This window comes from Muntiacus reevesi, chromosome 17 (assembly GCF_963930625.1).
Source record: "Muntiacus reevesi chromosome 17, mMunRee1.1, whole genome shotgun sequence".
Taxonomy (NCBI): Eukaryota; Metazoa; Chordata; class Mammalia; order Artiodactyla; family Cervidae; genus Muntiacus; species Muntiacus reevesi.
In genome coordinates this window covers 23,900,149-23,913,957 of record NC_089265.1, presented here as the reverse complement: position 1 = coordinate 23,913,957, position 13,809 = coordinate 23,900,149, and positions in this window count along the sequence as shown.

The following is a 13,809-nucleotide window of genomic DNA, read 5'->3' as shown; positions in this document are numbered from 1 at the left end:
TACAAGTTAAAGTAAAAGCTAAAATTAAGGCTATCTTACCAGGTTGAGGGCCGTAAACAGCGGTGGTATTATCCTCTCACTTCATCCTGCAAATAAGATCAAAGGAAATAATCCAATTTTATTAATGCTTCTCAGCTAAAATGAGACAAGACAGACTTCAATAACTTGTGAGACTCCCCAAATAAGCAAATTCATCTACAAAGGCAAGGGAAGGTTGAGGTAGAAAAAGGATGAAGCTTTGGGGAAATAACCCAATGAAAAGCTTGATCTGTTTGGCAAATAACCCACAGAAGAATAAATGAGGAAACAAAACAAGGTGACACCCCCTTGATGTTTTCTGTCTGTGTCCCTCATTTTTGTTCAATGAATGAGCTGTGATTTAAGGACTTCAAGATTCAGAGTCAGAATGCATTAAATGTGAGTAAAATCAGGGTAGGTTACGTATCCATGTCCTATACTGCCAATTAGGAAAACATCAGTGTTGATGCAGGCCTTGAAATAGTGAACAGCTGAATACCCCAAAGAGTTCTACCAACCCTCTAAGGTTAATCTAAAATTATTGTCTGCCCCTCACATACCCCTCCTATCCACCTGAAGATGCTTTCACAGGTCACATTTGTGTGAGCTGATGAGCCAAACCTTAGCTTCTTCCTCACAGCACCCCAAGGTTTTCAACTGTTGCCACCCCCAAAACTGGAAGGCAGATATTTGCAAACAAGCCTCTGCTAAGAACTGAGCCGTCACCTCCTCCATCGGCGAAAGGTTTACAGCTTCAATCAGATGGATTCCGTGAAGCACCTGGACCCCATCAACACGTGCGTCACGCTTCTGATAACACAATATACAGATGTCACTCACCTCTGCGTTTTCAAAGGCAAAATCCATCTTCAACCGACCATTTCCCAGGCTGCTCCTACAGATGTGGTTTATATATGGATAAACAGAAATTAAATGTGTAGTTTTTATGTGAGTGAAGAGAAAGCAGACAGTGGGGAATGGTTCTCCTGCTGAACATAAATAATGTTTGCTTAAGCAGAATGTTTAGGAGGGCCTGAGGAGAGATCACACGGTCAGCATCCAGACCAGAAAAGCATGCCTGGGAAACCTGCCCGCCTCTCCAAGACGACATAAACAGCCTTCCTCCAGGCCTCTGTGATGGCCAGGTGTGACCTCGTTCCAAATCCCACAAAGGAGAGTAGACAAGCTGTGAACTGGTTGCCAGGTGAGCAACTCTAGGAAAGCCTGAATGGTCAAGGCAGGGAGGTGAAGTGAGTCACGAGCTTGGTTTTCTTCCCTCAATCCCCACCACCATTTTTAAAATAACACTGAAAGGGCCAGGAAATGACTTAGCGGAGGTCAGTTGGAGGATGATGAAGTTGGTCATCAGTCACGCAGGTGGCCCGGTCCCACAGCCAGAGCCCAGCACATTCACAGTGGCAGACACACAGAGGTGCCAGGTTCATGGCCCAGTCACTCCTGAATTGCCTTTCTTCCCCCTGCACTGGCCCTCCCTACCGGAGCAAAAACAGTCAAGGTCACCACCCAGAGAGCAAACCCCCTCGACTTGGATCCTTCTGCACCGTGAAGTTCCTGGGCCCCACTGCGATGGAAAACCATCGACCTGTCCATCCAGGCCTAGTGGGCCTCACTCTGCAAGCCCCCACCAGGCAGTCCTCCGTCTCTTCTCATCTCATCTCCTTCTCCCTCATCTCTTTTCCTGTTACATACCTTTCCTTTTCTTCAGAGTCTGACCAACTCTGGCTATGCACCAGCTCTGTGCCCAGGCCCAGGCTGAGCCCTGAAAACACAGGGGTGAAAGCCTTCTCCCTGTCTTGAGCCCCAAGGAGTTCAGAGTCCAACCAGGAAAGCAGATACACCCCACCACAGATGCCAGTGCGTCCTGCTCCTCCACATTTGGGGAACTCTCCAGTACAGTTTTCTTCCTCATTTGGTTCTTTCCACAGTCAGCAGGCATGAGTTTCTTCTTTTATTCCTGACTCTCTCCCACTGGGGCTTTTGCAAAGGTATCCTGACTGGACTCCTTAAATTTGTCCTGTCTCCTCCAATTCACTTCCCATATAGCAGCCAGAACTAATGTAATATTGCCTGCAAACACATCAACGTAAACTGATGGCTGTGGGCGAAATAGACTTAAATCACACCCTAGGGCCAGCTAGCTAATATTTAATTATCTAATCATAAATCTACTCTCCAAAAGTGACCGCTGCAAGCATTTCAAATATTGTTAACTTAATCTGCACCAGAGGGTCTATTACACAAGGTTCATTAATTACACATCAGTGAAATTAGTTGTATTGGCAGATCAGAAAGGGCACACAAGCACCCCAGCCCTTGTCCAAACAGTCTAGGTATCCAGCAAACCCAACAGCCTGGAGCTCCAAGTCTACCCCCCAGCTCCCACCCAACTCTTGCTTGATCTAACTGGAGAAGGTTTTGGCTGATCTTACCATAAGAACATCCAGCTTGGAATAACTCTCAGAGTGACTAGGGCTGGAACAATAGGACTTATTCAAGTTCACAGAGCACTGACCAGTTTGTGGGCATTTTATGCTTGTACCTGACATGCTTCCCTGGTGGCTCAGATGGTAAAGAATCCGCCTGCAATCAGGGTTTGACCCCTGGGTTAGGAAGATCCCTGGAAAAGGAAGTGGCTACCCACTCCAGCATTCTTGCCTGGGGAAGTCCATGGACAGAGGAGCCTGGCTGGCTACAGGCCATGGGGTCACAGAGTCAGACACGACTGAGCGACTGACACACAAGCCTAATACCAGAATTCGGCGTGAGACTGTTCCCACTGAAGCACACCACGTTAAGGAATGAGGCGGTGTAGGTGGAAACTCAGAGCTCCTGCCTTTTTTTTCTTAATAATTTTATTTTTAGCTGAGCTGGGTCTTTGTTACTTCACGGGCTTTTCTCTAGTTGCGGTGCTCGAGCGTCTCATTGCAGTGGCTTCTCTTGTTGCTGCGAACTGGCTCTAGGACATGTGGGCTCAGTAGTTGCAGCTCCCAGGCTCGAGAGCACAGGCTCAACAGTTGTGGTGCTTGGGCTTAGCTGCTCCATGGCATGTGGGATCTTCCCAGATCAGGGATCGAACTCGTGTCTCCTGCATTGGCAGGTGGATTCTTTACCAGTGAACCACTAGGGAAGCCCTCCAGCCTCTCCTGATGGAGCTCCTGTTTTCCCAAGATAACCTGGAAATTATTGGTCAGCCAAAATGGCTTAAATTCATTCACCATGAAATCTCAAAAGACAAAAGGGTTATACCAGTCCTCTGTTCTAAAGCCTTCTACACCTTCCCACTGTTGTCAGAATAAGGAGTCTGTTACTGGGTGAAATGCCCCGAGGCACGCTGCAACAGCCCCACCTCATCTCTGTGTGACTGACCTCAGCTCCCTGGAGACTCCATGCTCCATCTTCCTTCCCCTTCTCACCTTCCATGAGCCATGGAATGCCAACCACCACAGCCACCACCACTTACTCTTCACTTGTGAGTTGTCTTGGCACCCAAGGCAGGGAAAACATGGAGGCTTTAAGATGTTTGCTTCTTAAAGATTTCCTAATTTCACAGCACTTCCCCCCACTGCCTTGCAGCCAAGGTAGAAAGCTGAGGCTCTCAGTCCTTCGCCAGCCCACAGAGATACAAAGTCAAGGCCAAAGGTAGGAAACTCTGTGTTCACAAAGCATCTCTTCCCCCTCTGCCCCTCTTCTCCTCCCTCGTCGCACACATCCACTTATTTCAGGGCCAAGTTTGAACTTGGCTCCTGCAAGTGGCTGAAAAAAATAAAATGATGATTATTTATCATACCCCCTCTTCTAAATAGAGTAACTGCCCACAAATGCTTCTTGTTTCACTGATAAGATGATGGGTGAAAATAAAGAAGACCACAACCAAGAGAAAACGACACTGTGTAACCCTATAAAAGGATGAAGAAATCCTGAAAGACAAGATCTGTGGCTGTGGCTGGAGAGGCTGGGGAAGGGGAGACAGAGGAGCGAAGTGGGAAGGTGAGGGGAGTCGCATATCATCAAGACAGTCACAACCTCCAGGGAGTCATCACCATCTTCCAAGCTGATCCCCATCCTCCTCCTCCCCCCTCACAGCACCCAACACAATTATAATTACCTGTCCAATCCTGGTGCCTGGGAACTCAGAAGATCTTTCCTTCTGTACTTCAGGAAAGAACCCAATCTCCCTCAAGTTGTAGGGGAGCAAGGAGAAAAAGAAAGAGGACACATTTCTAGAAAACCTTGGGATGCTCGGGTCACGCCTGGGCCATACTGGGTCCACAGTGGTGAGTGGAAGTGCCAGGCCCGCCTGGCCGCAAAGGCCCCACTACACCCCGCTGACCATATGAATGACGGTCCCTCACTCAGATGGCCCAGCCCAACTCTCATCGACCTCAGTGGATGGCAGCTCCATCCTTCCAGCCACTCAGACCGAAGGTTCTGGAGTCATGTTTCATTCCCTCTTCTTCTCACTCTACCATCAGCCAGCCACTCCATGTGGTCTGGTCTACCTTCAGAGCGGGCCAGGATGGGCCACTTCTCTCACAGCCCCCAACTCCACCGGCCAGGCATCTTTCTCTAGGTAAGAAGCCCCCTACCAAGCCCTGCTTTTACCCTGGCCCACTGCTGTCCCCTCAAAGCCCGGGACAGGGCGACAGAGTGACAGCCGTAATGGAAACCTGATCTGCACTTCCCAGCTGCAAGGGTAGCGCCGGCTCGCCCTGGAGTAAAAGCCAGATTCCTGGCAGTGGTCTCTGCACTGGCCTGGCAGTGGCCTCAGGACCACGCCTGGACACACCTGGACCGAAATATGCTCATGCCAGGGCCTGTGCTCCAGCTGTTCCTAAACACCCTTCTCTCTTCCTTTGAGACTCTCCAGTCTCCCTTTCTCAGGGAGGCCCACCCTGACTACCCCTTCAAGACACCCTGGGCCTCCCAGAACTCCCAGGTCCTGTTAATCCTGATGACTTTTTCCTTTTTCCATGGCTCTTATCACCTTCTAAGTTACCATACATATGATACTTTTTATCATGTGTCCATTATTGCATTTATATTATACATTATTAGATACACATATATTTGTTGTCGTTTAGTCACTAAGTCTGGAGAAGGCAATGGCACCCCATTCCAGTACCCTTGCCTGGAAAATCCCATGGACGGAGGAGCCTGGTGGGCTGCAGGCCATGGGGTCGCAAAGAGTCGGACACGACTGAGCGACTTCACTTTCACTTTTCACTTTTATGCATTGGAGAAGGAAACAGCAACCCACTCCAGTTTTCTTGCCTGGAGAATCCCAGGGATGGGGTCGCACAGAGTCAGACACGACTGAAGTGACTTAGCAGTAGCAGCAGCAGCAGTCACTAACTCGTGTCTAACTCTTTTGCAACCCCCGTGGACTATAGCCTGCCAGGCTCCTCTGTCCATGGGGTTTCCCAGGCAAGAATTCTGGAGTGGGTTGTCATTTTCTTCTCCAGGGAACCTTCCCAACCCAGAGGTCAAACCCACATCACCTACAGTGGCTGGCAGATTTTGTACCAGTGAGCCAGCATGGAAGCACATGTTAGCTGTACAGAATATTTATTATTGAGTGTTTTTCTCTCCCTGACTAGACAATAAGCCCCACAAAGGGTAGGATCTGCATCTGCTCTGTTTACTGATTAGCCCAAAGCATCTAATACATATTTTCTGAAGGGATGAATAAATCTATATATGCATGTATTTACAGATGGCAGGAAGAGGAGAAGTGTGGCCCACGCTGTGACAGATGGTGCGTCCTATCCCTCCTGGTGCTGGAGCTAAGACAGCGGTTGTGGGGCTGAGGGGAAAGGGAGGCGTATCTAGGGAGAGGCACACAGGATGCGAGGTGTGGAGGGAGAAGGCAAGCTTCCTGAGCAACCACCCACCAGACAAAGGACTCACTGGACGCAAGCTCGTTGAGAAACTGGAGAACGCCTACAGGCGGTCTGGATGGGTCCCCTGGAGGTGCCCCATGGGGCAGGAGGGTGGTGAGAACTGTAGCTGACCCAGGAGTCTGGGCAAAGGGCTGCACAAACACCGTCATAACCTCAAGTCCGATGGAGCCCGGGGCAGCCGGGAGAGCAGAGGTAGGACACACAGCAATCACCGGAGCCCAGGACACTGCCTCCCTTTGAGAGCTTATAACAAAACCACCACAGTAGATGGACTGTATCTTAGCCGATCACAAGATGAAAATATCTTTTTCCTTGAACAATCCCAAGGGATCTTTTTCTAGAGTCTAAAGTGATTATTTTAGACCGAAAGCTTAAAATGTAAAAATCTCTGCAAACAACCTTTATCTCTGGATGTAATCATTCCTTTTTATATACTTGACTTGTAAAGCAAGCGAGCATCATGGAAAGAAGCCCTATTGCAACTTAAAAATATTTTTATATCTCTGTGTGTGTGTGCGTGGTGTGTGTGTGACCAGGAGTAATTGGTAAGTCTGAATGCTAACTCAGTACTAGGTACAGTGAAGAATCACTCATACAGACATAGTTCTTTCAGCCTTATTATTTCAGAAGCCACACCTGCAAACGGAATGGCCCCTTAAAAACATTCCAGGGACCTCCCTGGCAGCCTAGTGGTCGTGATTCCTCACTTCCAATGCGAAGAGCATGAATTCAATCCCTGGTAAGGGAACTAAGGTCCCACACGCTACACAGTGTGGGCAAATAAAAATTTTTTTTACATGAAGCATTCCAAATTGTGTTCTTTTCTCTCAACTTTCAGAGTCTCCTGCCTCTAGCTAGCTAGCATCCTCCTTCCTCCAAATCCAAGGCATCATTCAAAAACATCTTTGCTGTTCACAAGATTAGTTTTACAAATGTCATTTCCTCCAATGTCTTGAGCAAGGCTGTGAGTATCTCGCCAAGTTGCTTTACCTCTCTGAGCCTCAGCTCCCTGCCTGGACAGGAGAATAACACACACAGAAGGGTTGCATGTGGATAAAATGAGGTGGTGTGTGCTGGTGCTGTGGGAAATTGACACAGGAGATATGCATTTGCATCCACTGTCCCATGCGTGAACTTTCCCAGGCTCCTTGGGCCTTGCACTTGGCTGTGCCATAACCTCCCATTTATCAAGAAGGCAAACAACATCAGTGGATGGTGAGTAGGATGTTTCAGCACTCAGAGCTGACCCCGAGGCCCGGCAGAATCCACTGGGTTTCTGTATCATCAAAGAAAGGTCCAACCACATGTTTGCATGCGTGTGCTTTACTACACTCTAAACTTCTTTGGAAAAAAATGTGCAATGATCTCTTGGCAGTGTTTCTCCATGTACGCGCCAATGAGTCTTGCACAACAAAAGGACTCTGCTGTCAGAGTTGGAAACTGTTGTTTCCTGCTCAGCATCCATCCCTTCCTTCCCTGGAAACCACGTCCCAGTTTTCTCTGGGGCAGCCCCCTCACCCCAGCCTCCTACAGTTCATGTAGTTTGCATGGGATTGACCCCACATGTATATACACTGCTCAGTCCAGGGGTGCCTGGGTGATCCTGGCCCAGAGAAAGAGTATTTTCCATCTCCCTGACCAGGGCCATCAGTTCAGGGATCAGCAATGAGACTCAGTCAAGCAAGAGAGACTCAATTCAGGGACGTTTACTGGAACCACTGGAAAGGAGAAGCACTTTAGCTAAAAGGATGCTGTAAACTCACGATTGCTGTGAACTACCATTTAGAAAGGGCCTGCCTGAGACGGCAATGCAGAGAAAAGGAAGCGCCTATCACAGCATCCAAGCCCCTGGATCCAGCTACGCCTGAAGGCCACAGACGAAGCTCTGGTCTGCTCAACTGCCTGAACCAACAGCTACTCTTTTTCAGTTTGAGTACTTGGAATTACAAGAATGCTAATTCACGGCCTGGAATATACAAAGTTAAACAAGGTGCCTTTACTATAGGGCTCCACAAAGACTTCAAAGGATCAAAATGCATCGTGGATCTCCAACAGGAGGATATAACAGGCAGCCTCTCCCTGATCTACATGTCCAGTGACCATATCCCATATCCCAGGGTTGGTATTCCACAGACATTGGGCTGATACACATTACCTGTAGGTTAACCTTATATTAAAATACTCCAAATCCCCATTCCCTTATTATTCTGAGACAAACGGGAATTTATTTTTCCAACACTGTTGATGCATTTACCCAGACTTTATAAATGTGTATGATTTTTTCTTCTTAATAGCACCAACTGTGGTATATTTTCCAGACTCAATAAAATATGTATGCACATACGTGTGTGTGTGTGTGTATTATACTGGGATGATTCATGAGCTGCCATGCTTTTGAATACTGCATTTTTTTAATAGTCTTCTTTTTTTTATTTTTTTTGGCCTCTAATCCTAGTGCCAAGCTATTAGTTGTCAGTGCTTTCTGTTCTAAATGTGTCATACTAGCAGCAGTCTCTCTTACTCTTCTGTGGGCTAATAAACAGGGAAAAAAGCTCATTGGAAATCTGTGTGTTTAAAAAAAAAGTGGAGGAGAGGGGCCAATATGCTGAGAGTGAGCACTGTGTGAAGTACCTGAGTTTCCACACATGAAATGCATGTCAATGACTTTGGCAGCTTATAAGATGCTTATTTCCAGGTCTTGCCTCAGATTTGGACAGCTGAAGTTTCCAAATAATTGACCTCTGAATGTAAGAGGTGTTATAATGCTTAGCCAAGAAAAGAGTCCCTCCAAGTCAACAGTAAGCATTGTGCCCTGCTTAGAAACTTTCAAGTGAAAAGTTTCGTTGTTTTTTTAAGCCCAAGAGAGCCTATTGTCCAAAAAATTCCATTTCTTAGTTTATAAGTCATTCACTGGCATAGATGTGTCAAACTGCAGTCATTTTACAGGCATTTTGTCTGCCTTAAGTAGCTGCTTGCCTGTTTAAAGGGTGTTTGTAGGCTCCTTCATTTTCTGCTCCTATAACATGAAATGGCCTTCCCAGGTGGCACTAATGGTAAAGAACCTGCCTGCTAATGTGGGAGACACAAGAGATTCTGGTTCGATCCCCAAGTCAGGAAGATCCCTGGAGGAGTGCATGGCAACCCACTCCCGTATTCTTGCCTGGCCTGGCGGGCTACAGTCCATGGGTCGCAAAGAATTAGACATGACTGAAGTCACGTAACACGCATGCATTGGGGTCACATAGAAGAAACCAAGCTTCACCTCATCATTGAAAGGACGACCTTGGTCCTGATGAGGTAGACAGGTCACAGGTATAGAGGCAGGCTGTCTGGTTTGGGCAGTAAAAGCCCAAGAAAATCAGTGTTTCAGATTCAACCACAGGAATGGAAAGTTCCTGAATCCTTTCAGTTAGCATCAAGCTGTGTTTGCTGCCACACCTCAAGACCTAACAAGGAAAAGCCATCAGTACGTCTCATATCAGCATCTGAGGACCCAGAGGCAGGGACCCAGGCAGCTGTGGCCCAGAATTACGACTTAAAGAGGAGCCCAGCTTAGCACTACCCTGATGCCTTTTCCAGAATCCAGGGCACATGTTCTAAAAGGTTCACAGGCTCCTAGGCTCCCCCAGGGCACCCTCAAAGTGGGAAGGAGACCAGCACCTGCTCAGCCAGCCATGTGGAAACTCTGAGCTTGTCCGGCCAAAGAAAACACCTCTGCTGGCCTCCACTCCCAGCGCTTATGCTCAGAAGGGCCTCTGTCCTCCACTTCAAGGTCTGAGGACCAGATGTGGGCCTGGGGGATGGCCTGGCAGGTCTGAGAAGCCAGGGGGCCATTTAATCCTCCGTTAGGACCTGTACACACCCCACCAGCCCAGCTACCTCCTCACAACAGCTGCACAGCTGAAAAGCCCTTTTGGAGAATCTGGATCACTCAGTACATCTTCAAGCCCTAAATGACCAGATCCCCAAAAGAGAGCACCCCTCTGGGAAGAGTCTGTTGTGCTGATCCTATCGACTTTGAGCAATCTGCTTCCCTCCTGCATTAGAGACAGAAGTGTGGAAGAGGATGGGGAGGATAGCTGCCCTGTGTACATTACTGCAAACACTTTTAGGGCAGTGTGACTACAAATGAAAAGGTATTTGGAGACAAAGCAGGAGTACTGGCTCCCTCGCCACCCCCAAGCAAGGCCCCGGCCAGGAGTGATGCTCCTGGTGTCAGAACTGGGCTGTGGTTTCTGCTTCAATAGACGGCTCTCTCTGAGCCCCCAGACCCTCCTCCATGAAACCGCTGGTGACGTCTGAAAGGGGTAAGGAGGACAGCAGTTGAGGCCCGAGGATGGAGTGGGAGAATGCTATCCAAAGCCACATGCACAGCCTTGGGGAACAGCCTGGGGTTTAGAAGGCAGTGGCCCAAGATCCAGGACTCTCTTCACTGCAAACACTAGTTGACCTGGTACTTATTCTATGCTGACTGCCCACGTTTGCCTTTCAGTCCCCTTGGGGGGAAAAGTCACCCTCCGGGGGTGCTTTCCAGTGGAGAAGACCCCAAGAAAGTCCATTAGTCTTGCTCCACCTTCAGTGGGCTCTCTGCCCAGGCAAGTGGTGCCAGCTCGAGCTCATCTCCAGCCTGCCCCCTCATATACACCATTCAACTCTTTTAAGCAATACTGAAATTATAAAATACCATAGTGAAGACGATGGGAGGAGGGTCATCAGTGAACGAGGGTTTTCAAGAAAATGGAAAACGACAGGAGAGAGAGAGGAGAACAATGACTGACAAGCATGGAGCAGACAAGTCCAGAATAAAAATACCACAAGAATGCTGGGGCTGATAAGGAGTGGGTCTGACAGGCAGAATCTGGCAGGAGCTCAGGATCTGAAATAGCAGGTACCACAGAGAGCAGAGTGACAAATGGGGCTAAAAGTGGGAACTGCTGAAAGAATCACTGACAACGGGCCCTGCCTTCCCCAGCCTCTAGTCACTGCCTGGCCTAAGATCGTGCAGCCAAGGCCTAAAAAGGGAGGCCCATCTTCAAGGACATTGACTCCTGTGAAAATGCAACAAGCAGTATATTGGAGATTTTTCAAGCTACCCTTGGTGCTGTGTTTCGATCATAATTGGGAAGTCAACTGGAAAGGAGGGGGGGAGGTCCTGACCTTCAAAAAATACAAGTGATGTGCCAGAGTCTTTAACCACACAGGCAGCCCTCATTGTAAGGTAAACCAGGGAATGAGAGGTGCCCTGGCTATCTAGGCTGCTGACACAAGGCTGCCGTGTGCAAAGCACGGGCAGGAAGACACCGTCAGTGGGAGTGGCACATCCCAGTAGATGCCCCCGGTCACCATAGCACAACCAGCAGGCCACACTCACTCCACCAGAGTCTCCACACCAACTAACCCCACCACCTCCAGCCCATCAGCCTCACCCTGAGATCCCACTTTCTTCGAGCAGAATAGAGCTTTCCCATCTTTGAACTTTAAAAACCCCACCTGTTTGCATCTCCAGAGCCTCATCCCAGAGCATATTGGATTCTGCACTGGAGCAGGTTCCCTGCTTGGCCATACTTTTCTGTTTGCATTTGATTTCTGGTCTCTAATAATTTTTCTTTTATAACATGCTGAAAGCCTTGGAAACCCTGGAATGTGGTAGGTGATTAAGCTCCCACTTCATTCCCACAAGTGAGAAAGGCATGAAATAAATAATGTGTGTGTATTTCTAGACAAGACAACGTGTTTGAAGTCTTCCATCATCAGAGTTTGTTAAATAGGATGCTATGGGGTCTTAAAGCAGTGTGTGTACACATGTGCATGGGTTTTCGTAACTATAAAAGAATTTTTCTCCAACAGTCTTTTATAGGGGAGCCCAATACATAGAACTGACTACAAGAAGCTGCCATGGGAGAGCAGAGGAGGGGAATCAAGGCCCCAACAGCTCAGATCACTGTCTTTTTCCTTTCTTGTGACCCAAGTAATGCTCTTAAATGACATTTCCAGGGAGCACAGTTATCAACCCCAATTCAGAACAACTAAAAGTAAATGAACTATAAGAAAAAAGGAGTATTTAAAACTATATAAAATACACAAAATTTAAAATATGAGCAGTGGGACTTTCCTGGCAGTCCAATAGTTAAGAATCCACCTGCCAGTGCAGAGGACAGAGGTTCTATCCCTGGTCCGGGAAGATCCCACATACTGCAGAGCAACTGAGCCCATGAGCCACAACTACTGGGTCTGCACTCTAGAGTCCATGCTCCACAACAAGAGAAACTGCGGCAATGAGAAGTCCGAGCACCACAACTAGAGGGTAGAGCCTGCTCGCTGCAACTAGAGAAAGCCCATGTGCAGCAATGAAGATCCAATGCAGCCAAAAATAAAAAAATATTTTTAAAATAAGTAAATAAAACACGAGCAGTTGTCCTTACCTGCACACTTGTGAACACTGACCAATAAAATCACAGGTAGTTTCAGCAGCAGAATCCAGCAATCTTCATCATCATGATCACCACCATTGTTGTCATCCTCATCTACATTTAATAAGTTAAAGATAAGCCATGCCTAAGTGATTGATACATACTCAATCATTCAATCCAAACCACAAAACCATGAGACCAGTATTATCCACATTGTAAAGAATTTGACCAAGGCCCCATAGCTAGTGGGTGACAAGGACCAAGATGCAAACCCAGGTCTGCTGGACTCTCCTTGTATGCTCTTAGCCATTGTGTTCCACAAGCACCCATAAAAGCCAAAAGTGTCCTTCTTTATGTATTTTATGAATCTATTTGTATTAACTACTGTCATAAGAAGAACTAAGAGTAGGGGAGAGGCAATTCCTCAAGTCCTAGAGAGACAGATAAGGCAGAGATGCCCTGGGTGGGTCATCTAGCCTGAAGTCACCATGGAGATGATCCCAAATGTCACAAAGAAAGGGCTCAGAGGATATTTCTCACCCCAAGTGGACTCAGTGCTCCTAAAACAGTCAGATCTATCAATCTTTCTTCAGTTTCTTCCCTTCCTACTTATCAGAAAAGCTTATTAGTTTTGACATTACTACACACTCTCATATAACTATATTAAGAAGGGGGAGCGAAGGAATTAAAAGAATTAAAGAATTAAATGTAAAAGATTAAAATACCTAATCTACCAAAACAGACTAGGTCTAAAATCAATGAGTCAGCAGACACCAGTATATACACACACACACACACACAATTATAGGGGGGCTTTCCCAGTGGCTCAGAAGGTGAAGAATCCGCCTGCAATGCAGGAGCCTCGGGTTTGATCCCTGGGTTGGGAAGATCCCCTGGAAAAGGGAATGGCTACCCTCTCCAGTATTCTTTCCTGGAGAATTCCATGGACAGAGGAGTCTGGCAGGCTACAGTTCACAGGGTCACAAAGAGACACCACTGAGCGATTTTCACTTTCATACTAATATATTAGTATATATACTATGGACTTCCCTGGTGGCTCAATGGTAAAGAATATGTCTGCCAAGAAGGAGATGCAAGTTCAGTTCTTGGGTTGGGAAGATCCTCTAGAGGAGGAAATGGAAATCCTCTCCAGTATTTTTGTCTAGGAAATCCCACGGATAGAAGAGCCTGGCGGGCTACAGTCCATGGGGTCACAAGAGAGTCAGACACAACTTAGCAACTAAAACAACATTATTAAAGAATTTGAGGGAAAATATTAGTAGAAACAGATCCAATTATTTACAATTGTTCTCTGGGGAAGTTATAATAGAGACTAAGGGGTGGCTGCTTAAGAGACTGCTGCCGTTTTATAAGCATTTTAATACCATTTGGTTTTTCAAATCAAGTGCCAATATTCCTTTGATCTGTGAAAAATGATGAAACAAAAATAATAAAACCTA